We start from the raw sequence: 11,143 nt of genomic DNA on the forward strand, positions 1-11,143 counted from the left end.
ATTACAGTGTGAGAATATGGTGAAGGGAATGTCTTCACGTGAAGATACAGGTCTTGTTCTCATGTGATGGAAGGGTGGATGGAGTGTCTGTAGGTAATGGTTAAAGGTGAGTATTCTTTTATCCTGTTGGAAGTTTGAGCAGCCTCTGCCCTTGTGATTGAAGGATGATTGATATGTGTCATGTTATGTCTGTGTGAATGCAGGTTCCTCACATCACAATAGGGTGAAGGTCTTGTTGTCATGTGATGGAGGGATGAATGAGTTGTCCTCAGCCATGGAGAGGTGAACTCTGTCACCTGAAATGTTGGAAGTTTGAATGTGGTGTCCTCATTGAATAGGAACATGAATGTCTTTTCTGTACCCGAGGAATGAGGGAATGTTCTGTATTCAACTGATGGATGCATGAACACCTTTTAAAAAAAAAAAAAGATTTATTTTATTTACTTGAAAGACAGAGAGAGGTAGAGCTAGAGTGAGAATGAGAGAGTGAGAGTGAGAGCAAGAGCAAGAGTGAGAGCAAGAGTGAGAGAGAGCAAGTGTGTGTGTGTGTGTGTGAGAGAGAGAGAGAGAGAGAGAGAGAGAGAGAGAGAGAAAGATCTTCAATCTGCTGGTTCACTGCCCAAATGACCACAATGGCCAGAGCTGAGCTGATCCGAAGCCAGGAGTCAGGAGCTTCTTCTGGGTCTCCCACTTGGGTGCAAGGGCCCAAGGACTTCGTCCATCTTCTACTGTTTCCCGGGCCATAGCAGAGAGCTAGATCACATGTAGAACAGCTGAGACTCGAGCCAACGCCCATATGAGATGCCTGCACCATAGGCCAGACTTTAACTCTCTGAGCCACAGTGCCAGTACTGTGTGAGCACCTTTTCCTTACATAGTTGAAGGGTGAACTCCCTGTTCTCAGCTGAGGGAAGGGGAATGGCCTTCTTTTTCTGAGGGAAGATGGACACATCATTTTTTGGTGTCAGTAGAGTCAAAGCCATGTCTTCACATGGAGATAGGTGAAGATCAGGTTTTCATATGATGAATGTTGGATGCCCCATCCTCTACATGGGAAAAGGAGGATGGCTTCTTCACCTATCAGCAAAGAGTAAGTGCCATTTTATCTCGTGATTGTGATGTGAATGCCTAGTCCTCACATGATGAATGTGTGACTGCCCTGTTTAACTGTTGGGGTGATAGATGTATTTTACAATCCTGATGGAAGAGTAAAGGCTCTGTCTTTGCTGGATGGAAGGCTGAGTGTCCTATTCACCATTTATGGGAGTTCATTTACTTGAACTCTTCTGTGAGATAGAAAATGCCTTCTCATCACCTAATAGAAGGGTGACATCTGAGTCTTGTCAGGACAGAAGGGCAAACATGTTCTGTTCCTATAGAATTTCAATACCCTTTCCCCACGATGAAAGTGGGAGCCAAATGTTCACTACTGACTGAAGAATTATCACCCAGCACCCAATTGAAAAAGCCACATGTTTTCAGTTCCTCTGAGAATTGAAGTCCATTTTTTCTTTTCCAATTAAAATTTCTTTTTTTATTAAAAATTTATATGTTATGGAAGTTTCCTGTATTTCACAATACAGTTTTAGAGAAGGCAGTGTTTTAATGAAAGAACAAGTGCATGGTCTGTCCTCATGTGAAGATAGCAAGAAAGTCTTCTAAGCAGGATCCTTAGTAATGTAAGTGAATGCTGTGTACTTGCCAAGTAAAAGACTATGCACTCTGTGCATATCCCGTGGGAGTGTGATTGAAGTGTTGTCATGTACGTTCTGGGAGAGTGCAGGGTCCTCACATCACAATAGGGTGAAGGTTGTGTGATGGATAGGTGGATGCTCTGTCCCCCACTATCTAGAGGTGAAGGCTGTCACCTCACATATCTGACCTTTGAATTTGGTGTCCTCATTGGATGGCCTGTCTTCACCTGATGGAAGAGGAAGGTCCTGCCCTCAAACTGAGGTAAGCATGAACACATTTTCCTCACATGGTGGAAGGGTGAGTTCTGTGATCTCAGGTCATGGTAGGGGAATGTCCTTGCTACCTGAGGGAAGTGTGGACACCTTGATGTTTCTTGTCAGTTGACTGAAAGCCATGTCCTCACATGGTGAGAGGTTAAGGTCAGGTGTTCAAATGAAGGATTGGTGAATTCCCAGTTCTTGACTGAGGAAAAGGATGGTGTCTTGTTCACAAATGTGGGAAGGCTGAGTGCCATGTCTTTACCTGATGGAAATGGTAATGCCATTTCTTCTTGTGGTAGCATTGTTAACACTGTCATCACACAATGGAATTTTGAAGGCCATGTCTCCATTTAGTGGAATGGGATGCTGTTTCTCACACTTATGGGAAAAAATGTGTTGCCTTCATCTGAAGGAAGACTGAGTGCCTTGTTCCCTGATGATGGAAGGATAATCACATGAACACTCCTGTGGGATAGTGAACACCATCATTTCTCCTAATGGAAGGGTGAAGAAAGTTTGTTGTATGAGTGGTGGGGAAATGCAGGGTTCTCATATGATGATAGAGTGAAGTACATGTGGGCCTGTTAGGGAAGGATGAACAAGCTGTCATGGGCATACAGAGATGAACCCTGTACCCTGGCATGATGAAAATTTGAATGCTCTGTCCTAATTATGACATTAGGATGGTGAAGGACCTGATGGAAGAGTGAAGATCTGATTGTCAACAGGAACATGAATGCAGTTTCTACAGCTCATGGGAGAGTGAACTCTGTGGACTCAGCTGATGGAAGGTATAATGTGCTTTCTTTACATGAGGGATGGGTAGATTCCCTCATCTTATGGTTAAGTAGGTTGAAAGGTGCATCCCTTGATGGAAGGGACAGATTCTATACTGATAGAAGAGTAATCAGTGGTACACTCCTGTGAAAATATTAACAGCTTCTCTTCACCTAAAGGGAGAAGTCTGACCTCGCTGGAGAGAAGAGCAAATGCCTTGTTCCAAGCTTACAGAATTTGAATGCCTTCTCATGGAGGGCTGTGGGAGCATCCTGTCCTCCACTGAATGAAAGATTGTTATCAGTGTTCACTGGATGGAACTGTGAATACCTGCTTAACAGATGGCATGTTGAAGGCCATGTCCCTATGGAGCAGTAAGGTGAATTTCATATTAGGTGAAGATAGGGTGAAGATCCTGTCCCCTCATGTGATAGAAGGGTGAATGAAAGGTACTCAGGTGATGGTAGGTAAATTTCCTGTTTCCCTTTTTGGAAAGCAAATTGCTCCAATGAGAGAGTGAATTCTGTGTACCCAGCCAATGGAAGAGGAAGCATCCTTTCTTCACCTGAGGGAAGGTTGGGCATCTTTATCCTATGTCTGTAGAGTGAATATAGTTTCCTCAAGGGGTGATGGGCAAAGGCCATGTCTTTATGTGAGAGAATTCTGAATACCCTGTCCTCAGTAGAAGGAAAGGAGAAGGCCATGTTGTTGCCTGATCGACATGTGAATGCCACTTCACCTTGTGATGGCAAGGCTAACATTCTTCCTCATAATGGAGGGTGAATGCCTTGTCCTCACCTGGTGGAATGGTGAGTGCCCTTTCCAATCCTGAGGGCAGAGTAAATGCACTCTGCTCACCTGAGGGAAATGTGAGTGCTATATACTCTGCTGATGGAAGAGCAATCATTGTGCTCACCTGTGGGATGGAACACCTTTTCCTCAGAAAATGTAAGTGTGAAGTTTCTGAACTCAGCAGGCAGAAAAGCAAGCACTGTGTTCTCAATTTACAAATGTTTGAAAGGCATCTCCTGAGGGAAATGTGAACACCCTGTTTGCTGGATTATCCTAACCCAGTACTCACTTTCTTCTCACCTGACAGAAGGTTGTAGGTCACTCCCTAATGTGAGTGTAAGGCGGGTGCCATGTCCCGACACGAAGGCCTGGTGAAGGTCTTGTCCTGATGTGAGCTCTGAGTGTATGTGCAGTGCTCAGGAGATGGTAGGGTGAATCTCCTGCCCTTGTCTGCTAGAAAGCTGAAGGCCCTGTGCCAGTCTGATGGAAGGGTGAAGGAAGTGCCATGTGAGTATCAGGTGAGTGCTGGTTCTGCACTTGATAATAGGGTCAAGGCTACTTGGTCACACCAACAGAAGGGTGACTTCTCTGTACTCCACTGTGGAGAGGTGAGCCCTCTGCCATACATGATGGAAGTGGGCAGGTGAATGCCTTCATTGCACCTGAAGGAAGGATGAAGGTCCTGTCCTCACCTGAGGGAGGTGTGACTGCAGTTTTCTCACATGATGAAGGAACTCTGTGCAGGCAGTTGATTGACGGGTGAATGTCCTTTCTTCACTGAGGGCAGGGTGGCCACCCTTATTTCATGTGTAAGTAGGAAGCAAGCCATACCCTAAGTTGGTGCTGATCATGTGAAGGAATGTTTACTGCCATGTCTTTGTTGAAGTTGATTTGTTCTGAGAGGATTCGTTCTGAGAGGAAGAGCATGGTGGGGGCAAGAGGCTCAGAGTCACCACACAGACCCCAGGAGTCGGGCGAAAACAGGCCAGAGGGGAGCAGACCACAGACTCATTTATTTAAGTTGCTACAGCTGCTTATATAGCCAAGACAGCCAATCTGGCCAAGGGGCGGTCTATGCCCTAACCAATCACAGCCTGTTGCCAGGCAGTTTCCAAAGCCATCCAATCACAGCTTGTTGCCAGCCAGGCTCTTTTGCCAGGCAGTTTCTGAAACCATCCAATCACAGCTTGTTGTCAGTCAGGCTCTGTTGTCATGTGGTTTCTGAAGCCATCCAAGCACGGCCTGTTGCCAGGCAGTTTCTGTTGTCAGCGGCCATCTTGGCATGACCTTTTCACCTTCTCATTCCACCACATGTCTTCAAGTGCAGGAAGGACCAATGCCATGTCCTCACCAGATGGAATGCCATTTCATCTTTTGGTGCTAGGGTTAACACGCTGTACTCACTTATGGAAGGGTGGATGCATGTCTTCATCTATGGAATGGTGAATGCACTTTCCAATCCTGTGGGAAGAGTAGACACACTGTGCTCTCATGAGAGAAATATCAATGTCCTCTTCTCCCTTCAACTTTGCTGTGGGATTCTGAACAGCTTTTCCTCACCAAATGGGTGAATTCTGTGTCCTCACTGGACAGAAGGGCACACTGTGCTGTTACCATACAGAAGTTTGCATAGTCCCTCCTCACACAGGGAAGTGTGAACACCCAGTCCTCTACTGACTGAGGAGTTATCATCCAGTAACTTCCTGACACAAGGGTGAATGCCTTCTCCTCATGTGATCTAATGGTGAACTCCAAATAATAATGTGAGAGTAAGGTGAATGCCATGTCCTCATGTGAGGATAGGGTGAAGGTCCTGTCCTCACATGATGGTGGTGTGGATGATGAAGCATCAGATTATGCTAGGGTGAATGCATTGTCACCTCCTCAGGGAAGGTTGAGTTGCCTTTGCTCATCTGACAGAAGGCTGGAGGTCATGTTGTCCTATCTGTGCTGGCTGAATGCAATGTCCTCACCTGATGATGGGTGAAGGTTGTGTTGTCATGGGAAGAGGAGTGAACGCCCTGTCCTAGTTGATGGAAGGGTGAACTGAATCCCCTCACATTACAGAAGTTCAAATGCTGTGTCTTCAAACAATGGGACGGTGCATTCCATGACCTCATGTGATGCAAGCATGAAGGTCCTGTTCTCAATTATTGAATGCAATTTTCATCACCTGTGGCAAGGCTGAGCTCACTGTACTCAGCTGGGCTTGCCTATGCATGAAAATACCATCTCAGTCCTGGGCAGCCCATGAGAACATGGAGCAGCAAGATACTTCAGTTTGGCTACCTCAGAGCCACACGGGGGTACTTCTGGCCTCCCCTCACCTTGCTAGTTAAAGTGTAGTAAAGTGTTTGCTTCAGAATATGTTTTGGTCCATCCATGGGGCACACAGAGCCTGAGGAACAGTGGTTCCTGTGTTCTCCTGTGGGGTGACTAGCACTGCCTCCTCCACCTTCAGTCAGAGGTCCAGGTCCCAAACATTTAATACCTTTTGGGGTTCACAAGACACACACGGGCCAGGGCTGGAAGCCATAGTGTAAAACCATTTCTTTATATGGTGATAGGGTGAAGGTCATATCTTTATGCAAAGCAGTCCTGAATTCCCTGCAATCAACTGAGGGAAGGTATGTGTGTGGTGCTGTGACCTCACCCTAGAGAAGGGTGAATGCCATTTCATCTGGTGATGGTAGAGTTAAGGTCTGGACTCACAGAATGGAATGGTGGTTGTCCTGTCCCCCAGTTTTTTTAAAAAAGAAATATTTAATTAATTAGAAGTCTGAGTTTCAGAGAGAGAAGGACAGGGAGAGATATATCTTCTGTGTGCTTGGTCACTCCCTAGATGGCCCAGGCCAGAGCCAGGAGAACCATCCTGGTCTCCCATGCAGGTGGCAAGGTCCCTATCCCTAGGGCCATTGTCATCTACTGTTCCCCTGTTCCCTTGCCATTTGCCATGAGCTGCAGAAGCTGAGACATGACCCAGTGCTGGCATCACAGGTGATCACTTTAAGTGCTACACCATAATGGGGGCCCTCCTTGTGCTTCCCAAGGCAATGCTCAGTGCCCCTTTAAAGCTTGAGGATGGTTGAATGCACTGTTTCCACCCAATCCAAGCCTGAACACTATGTGCTTGTTATAGAAGGGTGAAATCTCTGTCTTTAGGTGAACAAAGCAAAACCTATGTCCTCACCTGGCAGAAGAGTGAATGTCCTCTCCTAATCTGACTAAAGGGAGATTGCATTGTCCACATCTGATGGAATTGCTGATGCCATATGTTCATGTGAAGGTAGGATGAACAGCATGTTGCCACATGACTGCAGGGTAAGTGCCCTTCCTTATTTGAGAACAAAGTGGAATACCTTCACCTCTCCTGATGGAAAGGTAACCACCATGTTCTCTCTTGTTCAGCTGGTGAATTCTGTGTAAGTCACCTGACTGTAGGTGAACACACCCTGTCCTCAATTAACATATGGGGGAATGCCATAGCCTCATATTAGTGTGGGTTGAAGTTTATGTGGTCAAGTGAAGGAACTGTGAACCCCAAGTCCACAGAGCAGAAGTGTAAATGCCTTCTCCTCATTTGAAGGTGAGCTTGCGCCATCCTTAGCTTCTGGAAGAATGAATGCATTGTCCGCATCTGATGAAATGGTGATTGCAGTATGCTTATGTGAATGTAGGGTGAACTCCACGTCCTCAGGTGACATAAGGTGAACAATACGATATGTTATGGAAAGGTCGACTTCAAGTTCTCTCCTGACACCTGGTAAAGGCATGTCCCTCATAGGAGAGAAGGGTCAATGCTACCTCTTTACTTCATGGCAGAATGAATGCCCTGTCCTCATGTGATAGAAGGGTTAATGCCCTATCTTCATTGGATGGAAATGTTTTGTTCTTAGGGGACAAAATGGTGAATTCTGTTTGTGGGACAGAAGCAGGAAGGCTGTGACCTCAGTCGTTGGATTGGAAAAGGACACGAGGAACCAGGGTACTCCCTTCCATGTCTCTCAAGGGTGGTTCTCCTGTCTTCTTTCTCCAAGAATTCTACCTTCAAACACCATCCATTTAGATTTCAGGTTCCAACAAGTCAATTCTGGGTGATACAGATAAACCATACCCTGGGAAAGGCCATGTGAGGTCTTAGGGGTGGTAGCGATAGCAGGGGTAGGTGATAGGGAAATCCCTTGTGAGCCCTGATTGACTTCGTGTAGCCATTGAGATGAGAGCATGAGGCAGAGAAACAGAGCCACTTCTAGTAATGGGTGGGGCCGCATCCCAGGGGGACCCTGGTGTGCCCCCAGTAGCTCTCTTGGCCCAAGCTGTGTATACCCTTCCCTGTGGGATCAGCAGTGTAAGAGGGTGAGGAGGTAATGTCATCATCTGAGCAGGGAACAAGGCAGGGTCTAGAAGATCCCAGAGTCCTGTTCAGGGACCATCCTGTGAATCAGATGGGCTGTCTGAGAATCACCACTTCTGTGTTCCTTTCAGGAAAACCACAAGAATTGCTGACCAAGCCTCTAGGCCTGTTACAAGAGTCTCTGGGGCTCAGGCCTCACCCAACTCCTCAGAGGCACAAGACGCTGTCAAGAGGACAGGTGGACCTCCCTGTTACTCCAACCTCCACAAGTCACCCTGGGGCTCAGCTCCTGGACCCTCGTGATGGAAAGTACTGAATCCAAAATATTTGAGGTCACATCAGGGCAGGAGGAAGGCAGTGACAAAGAAGGCTCCCTAGAGTCCTGGCCCTGGCCTCTCGCAGTGCACCTCAAAGACTGTGTCCATCCTGTAGCTCACAGATCCACATCAGTTCAGGCATATTCCAGCTCCATCACAAGTTCCTCTTCTGAAGCTCACAGAACCCTGCAGGCTGGAAACTTCTGTTCCCCAGAGAGTAGCATCCAGTAGGGATATGTCCTCTTCCATGTCTGTCCCAGGTCCGCTGCAACTGGGCCTCAACTTGTGTAGTGTCCACCTGAAGACAGGGCCAAAGTCATATCACCTACTGTGGCCCTTGCAGTCCAAGCTCTTCTGGCACATTGACAGGCAGAATTGCCAGGCACGTGTTGAGAGGACTTCCCAAGTCTCCCCACTTCCTAGTAGCCTGTGTGTGGGCCTCCTCCTCCTCCATGGTGCAGGTTGTCATGTTTGCTGCTGGAGCCTGGCACCCCATCCACAGCCCAGGCAGGTCAGCAGCATGCTGCCCTGCCTCCAAGATGGGTAGAACTCACAGAACACATCAGGGGTACAGTTCCCTGACTCTGGTGGGATCAACTCAGCCTCATCTGTTGCTGGAAGACTGGATCACCATGAGTCCCCCGCAAGGGTGTGAGCACCAGGCCACTGAATGAATGTCTTGTGTGCCTGGCCTGGCCTGTGCATGAATTCAGTACCAGCTGTTCCTGTTGGAGCAGATCCTGGCTCCCTGGGCTTGCATGTGCGTGAAAATACCAGCTCATTGCCTGGGCAGCCCGTGAGAACATGGAACAGCAATACACTTCAGTTTGGCTACCTCAGAGCCACACAGGGGGTACTTCTAGCCTCCTTCTTGCCTTGCTAGTTAAAGAGCAATAAAGTGTTTGCTTTAATATGTTTTGGTCCATTCTTGGGGCACACAGAACCTGAGGAACAGTGGTTCCTGGTGGTTCTCCTTTGGGGCGACAGGCACTGCATCTTCCACCTTCAGTCAGAGGTCCAGGTCCCAAACATTTAATACCTTTTGGGTTACCAAGCCATTAGGGGCCAGGGCTGTGTTGAGTGGTAACAAAGTCTGAGGTGCATGGGCATTGGGACAGTTCATGAGATTCTGTGGAACACACATGTTAGGGTCTGGAGTGACCACTTTGCACCTTCTAGGCTGGCCAGCTTCAGTGTCCATTCCTGTGTGGTTCTGTCTCTCATTGTGGCTCTCAGAATCCAGCACTTCTTTTTAAAAAAATTTTTTTTTTAAATAAGAGGCTTCCAGTCCAGTTTGTGAGCTACTTAGGGTATTTCTTTTTTCTCTTTTCTTTTCTTTTATTATTTATTTTTTTTCTTTTATTATTTATTTGACTGATGAGTTAGACAGTAAGAGAAAGAGACAGAGAGAAAGGTCTTCCTTCTGTTGGTTCACCCCCAAATGGGCTGCCACAGCCAGAGCTATGCTAATCTGAATCCAGGAGCCAGGTTCTTCCTCCTGGTCTCCCATGCGAGTGCAGGAGCCCAAGCACTTGGACCTCCACTGCACCCCCAGGCCACAGCAGAGAGCTGGACTGGAAGAGGAGCAACTGGGACTTGAACCCATTGCCCATATGGGATGCTGGCACCGCAAGTGGACGACTAACCAAGTGAGCCACAGCACTGTCCCAGAATCCAGCACTTCTAAACTCTGATCCTAGGACAGGGCACAAAGGCAGCCCCCGAACACAGGCCAGGAATCCAATAGTGTCACAGTGACCCATGATATCAGATTGATGTTGGTGGTTTATTTTGGTGGTTAGGAACCCAGCTAGGCCCCCTCATGATAGGAGAGCTCACCTTTGAAACTCAGGCAGCTGGATTCCCCAGCTTATGCATATGTGTGGCACGAGAGGCGATTCCAGCATGGGGACTAATGTTCCTTCATCTCTCCCCATGGGCTGCTGTGATGGGCCCAACATAAGCTTGCCCTCTCTCTTTTTCTTCCTAACATGCAAGTTCATGGCCCTCTGTGCCCCCATGTGCAGGTTGCATGCCTGGCAGGGAGGATGACGTCTCAGCCCCTCCTCTGGGCATCTGCAGCCCAGAATGTAGGGGAAGGGGTTGCCCTCAAGCTACACTCAGTGACAATGTGAGGTCAACAGAGAGCCAGTCCTGTGGTTAGCTGCTTGGTGGGTAGACAGCACAGAAGGGGGACAGCTGAGGGCAGAGGTGAGCCCCTCTCCAGCAGTAGCAGGTGCTATGTGGGGAAGCTTGTGAGTGCCCTGGCAGGCCAGGGGTTGGCACACAGTGAGTTCCAGCCTCAGAAGGTCAGTGGCCACACTGGACCTGCTTTCCCAGTGTGCCAACATTATCACCAGAGGTGCAGATGGACATGTCTGAATCTGGACTGCAACTGTAACACGTGAGTCTGAAAGTTCACCCACAGTCACCATGACAGTAGTAATGCACCACACTGATACTAGTGTTGTAAACTTAAAATTGTGGGGTCAAGGAATCCTTTGTTGAAATGGTACCAAGACAAATCTCTGTGACTGAATTGATTTCATTAGGAAAACGTGTTCCATTGCATCCACTGTGCTTGTGGTGCAGCCTTCCAGGGGGCTGCTGTCTCATGACCTCAGACACCTGGCCACAACTGGGGAACGTCAGTGTGGGTGAAGCTGGAGGGAGAGCACACAGTGCAAATGTTCCCAGCTGGGAAGATCCTGCCTGTGGCCCAGCTTGGCCTCAGGTTCTGTCAGGACATCTGCTGATTTAGGAAGCAACTGGCAGCTTTGAGGCTCCTCAACCCGTGTACTTCTGACTGAGTTCTACCATACTATCAGGCATTGCAGACAAAGGGACCTGAGCTCCTCACCCTGCCCTTGAGGACACACCACCCACAAAGGTGCATTACCAGTGGGAAATGAATGGTGCCCCGTGAGAGTGACGATGTGGCCTCCTGA

General features: G+C 48.0%; 1 long non-coding RNA gene across 4 annotated transcripts; it reads left to right on the top strand.

The window, feature by feature from the left end:
- The first annotated feature begins 1,685 nt into the window (after positions 1 to 1,685).
- Positions 1,686 to 9,108, top strand: LOC127485649 (uncharacterized). 4 transcript variants are annotated; one of them, XR_011381123.1, is made up of 6 exons: positions 1,686 to 2,746; positions 2,912 to 3,111; positions 6,687 to 6,845; positions 6,933 to 7,110; positions 7,421 to 7,509; positions 8,010 to 9,108. It is a non-coding gene; the product is annotated as an uncharacterized lncRNA (long non-coding RNA). The 4 variants fall into 4 exon arrangements; XR_011381124.1 differs by lacking the exon at positions 7,421 to 7,509; XR_011381125.1 differs by lacking the exon at positions 6,933 to 7,110 and having other exon boundaries at positions 6,687 to 6,810.
- The last annotated feature ends 2,035 nt before the right edge of the window (positions 9,109 to 11,143 follow it).

This window comes from Oryctolagus cuniculus, chromosome 12, assembly GCF_964237555.1.
Source record: "Oryctolagus cuniculus chromosome 12, mOryCun1.1, whole genome shotgun sequence".
In the NCBI taxonomy this organism is placed as follows: domain Eukaryota; kingdom Metazoa; phylum Chordata; class Mammalia; order Lagomorpha; family Leporidae; genus Oryctolagus; species Oryctolagus cuniculus.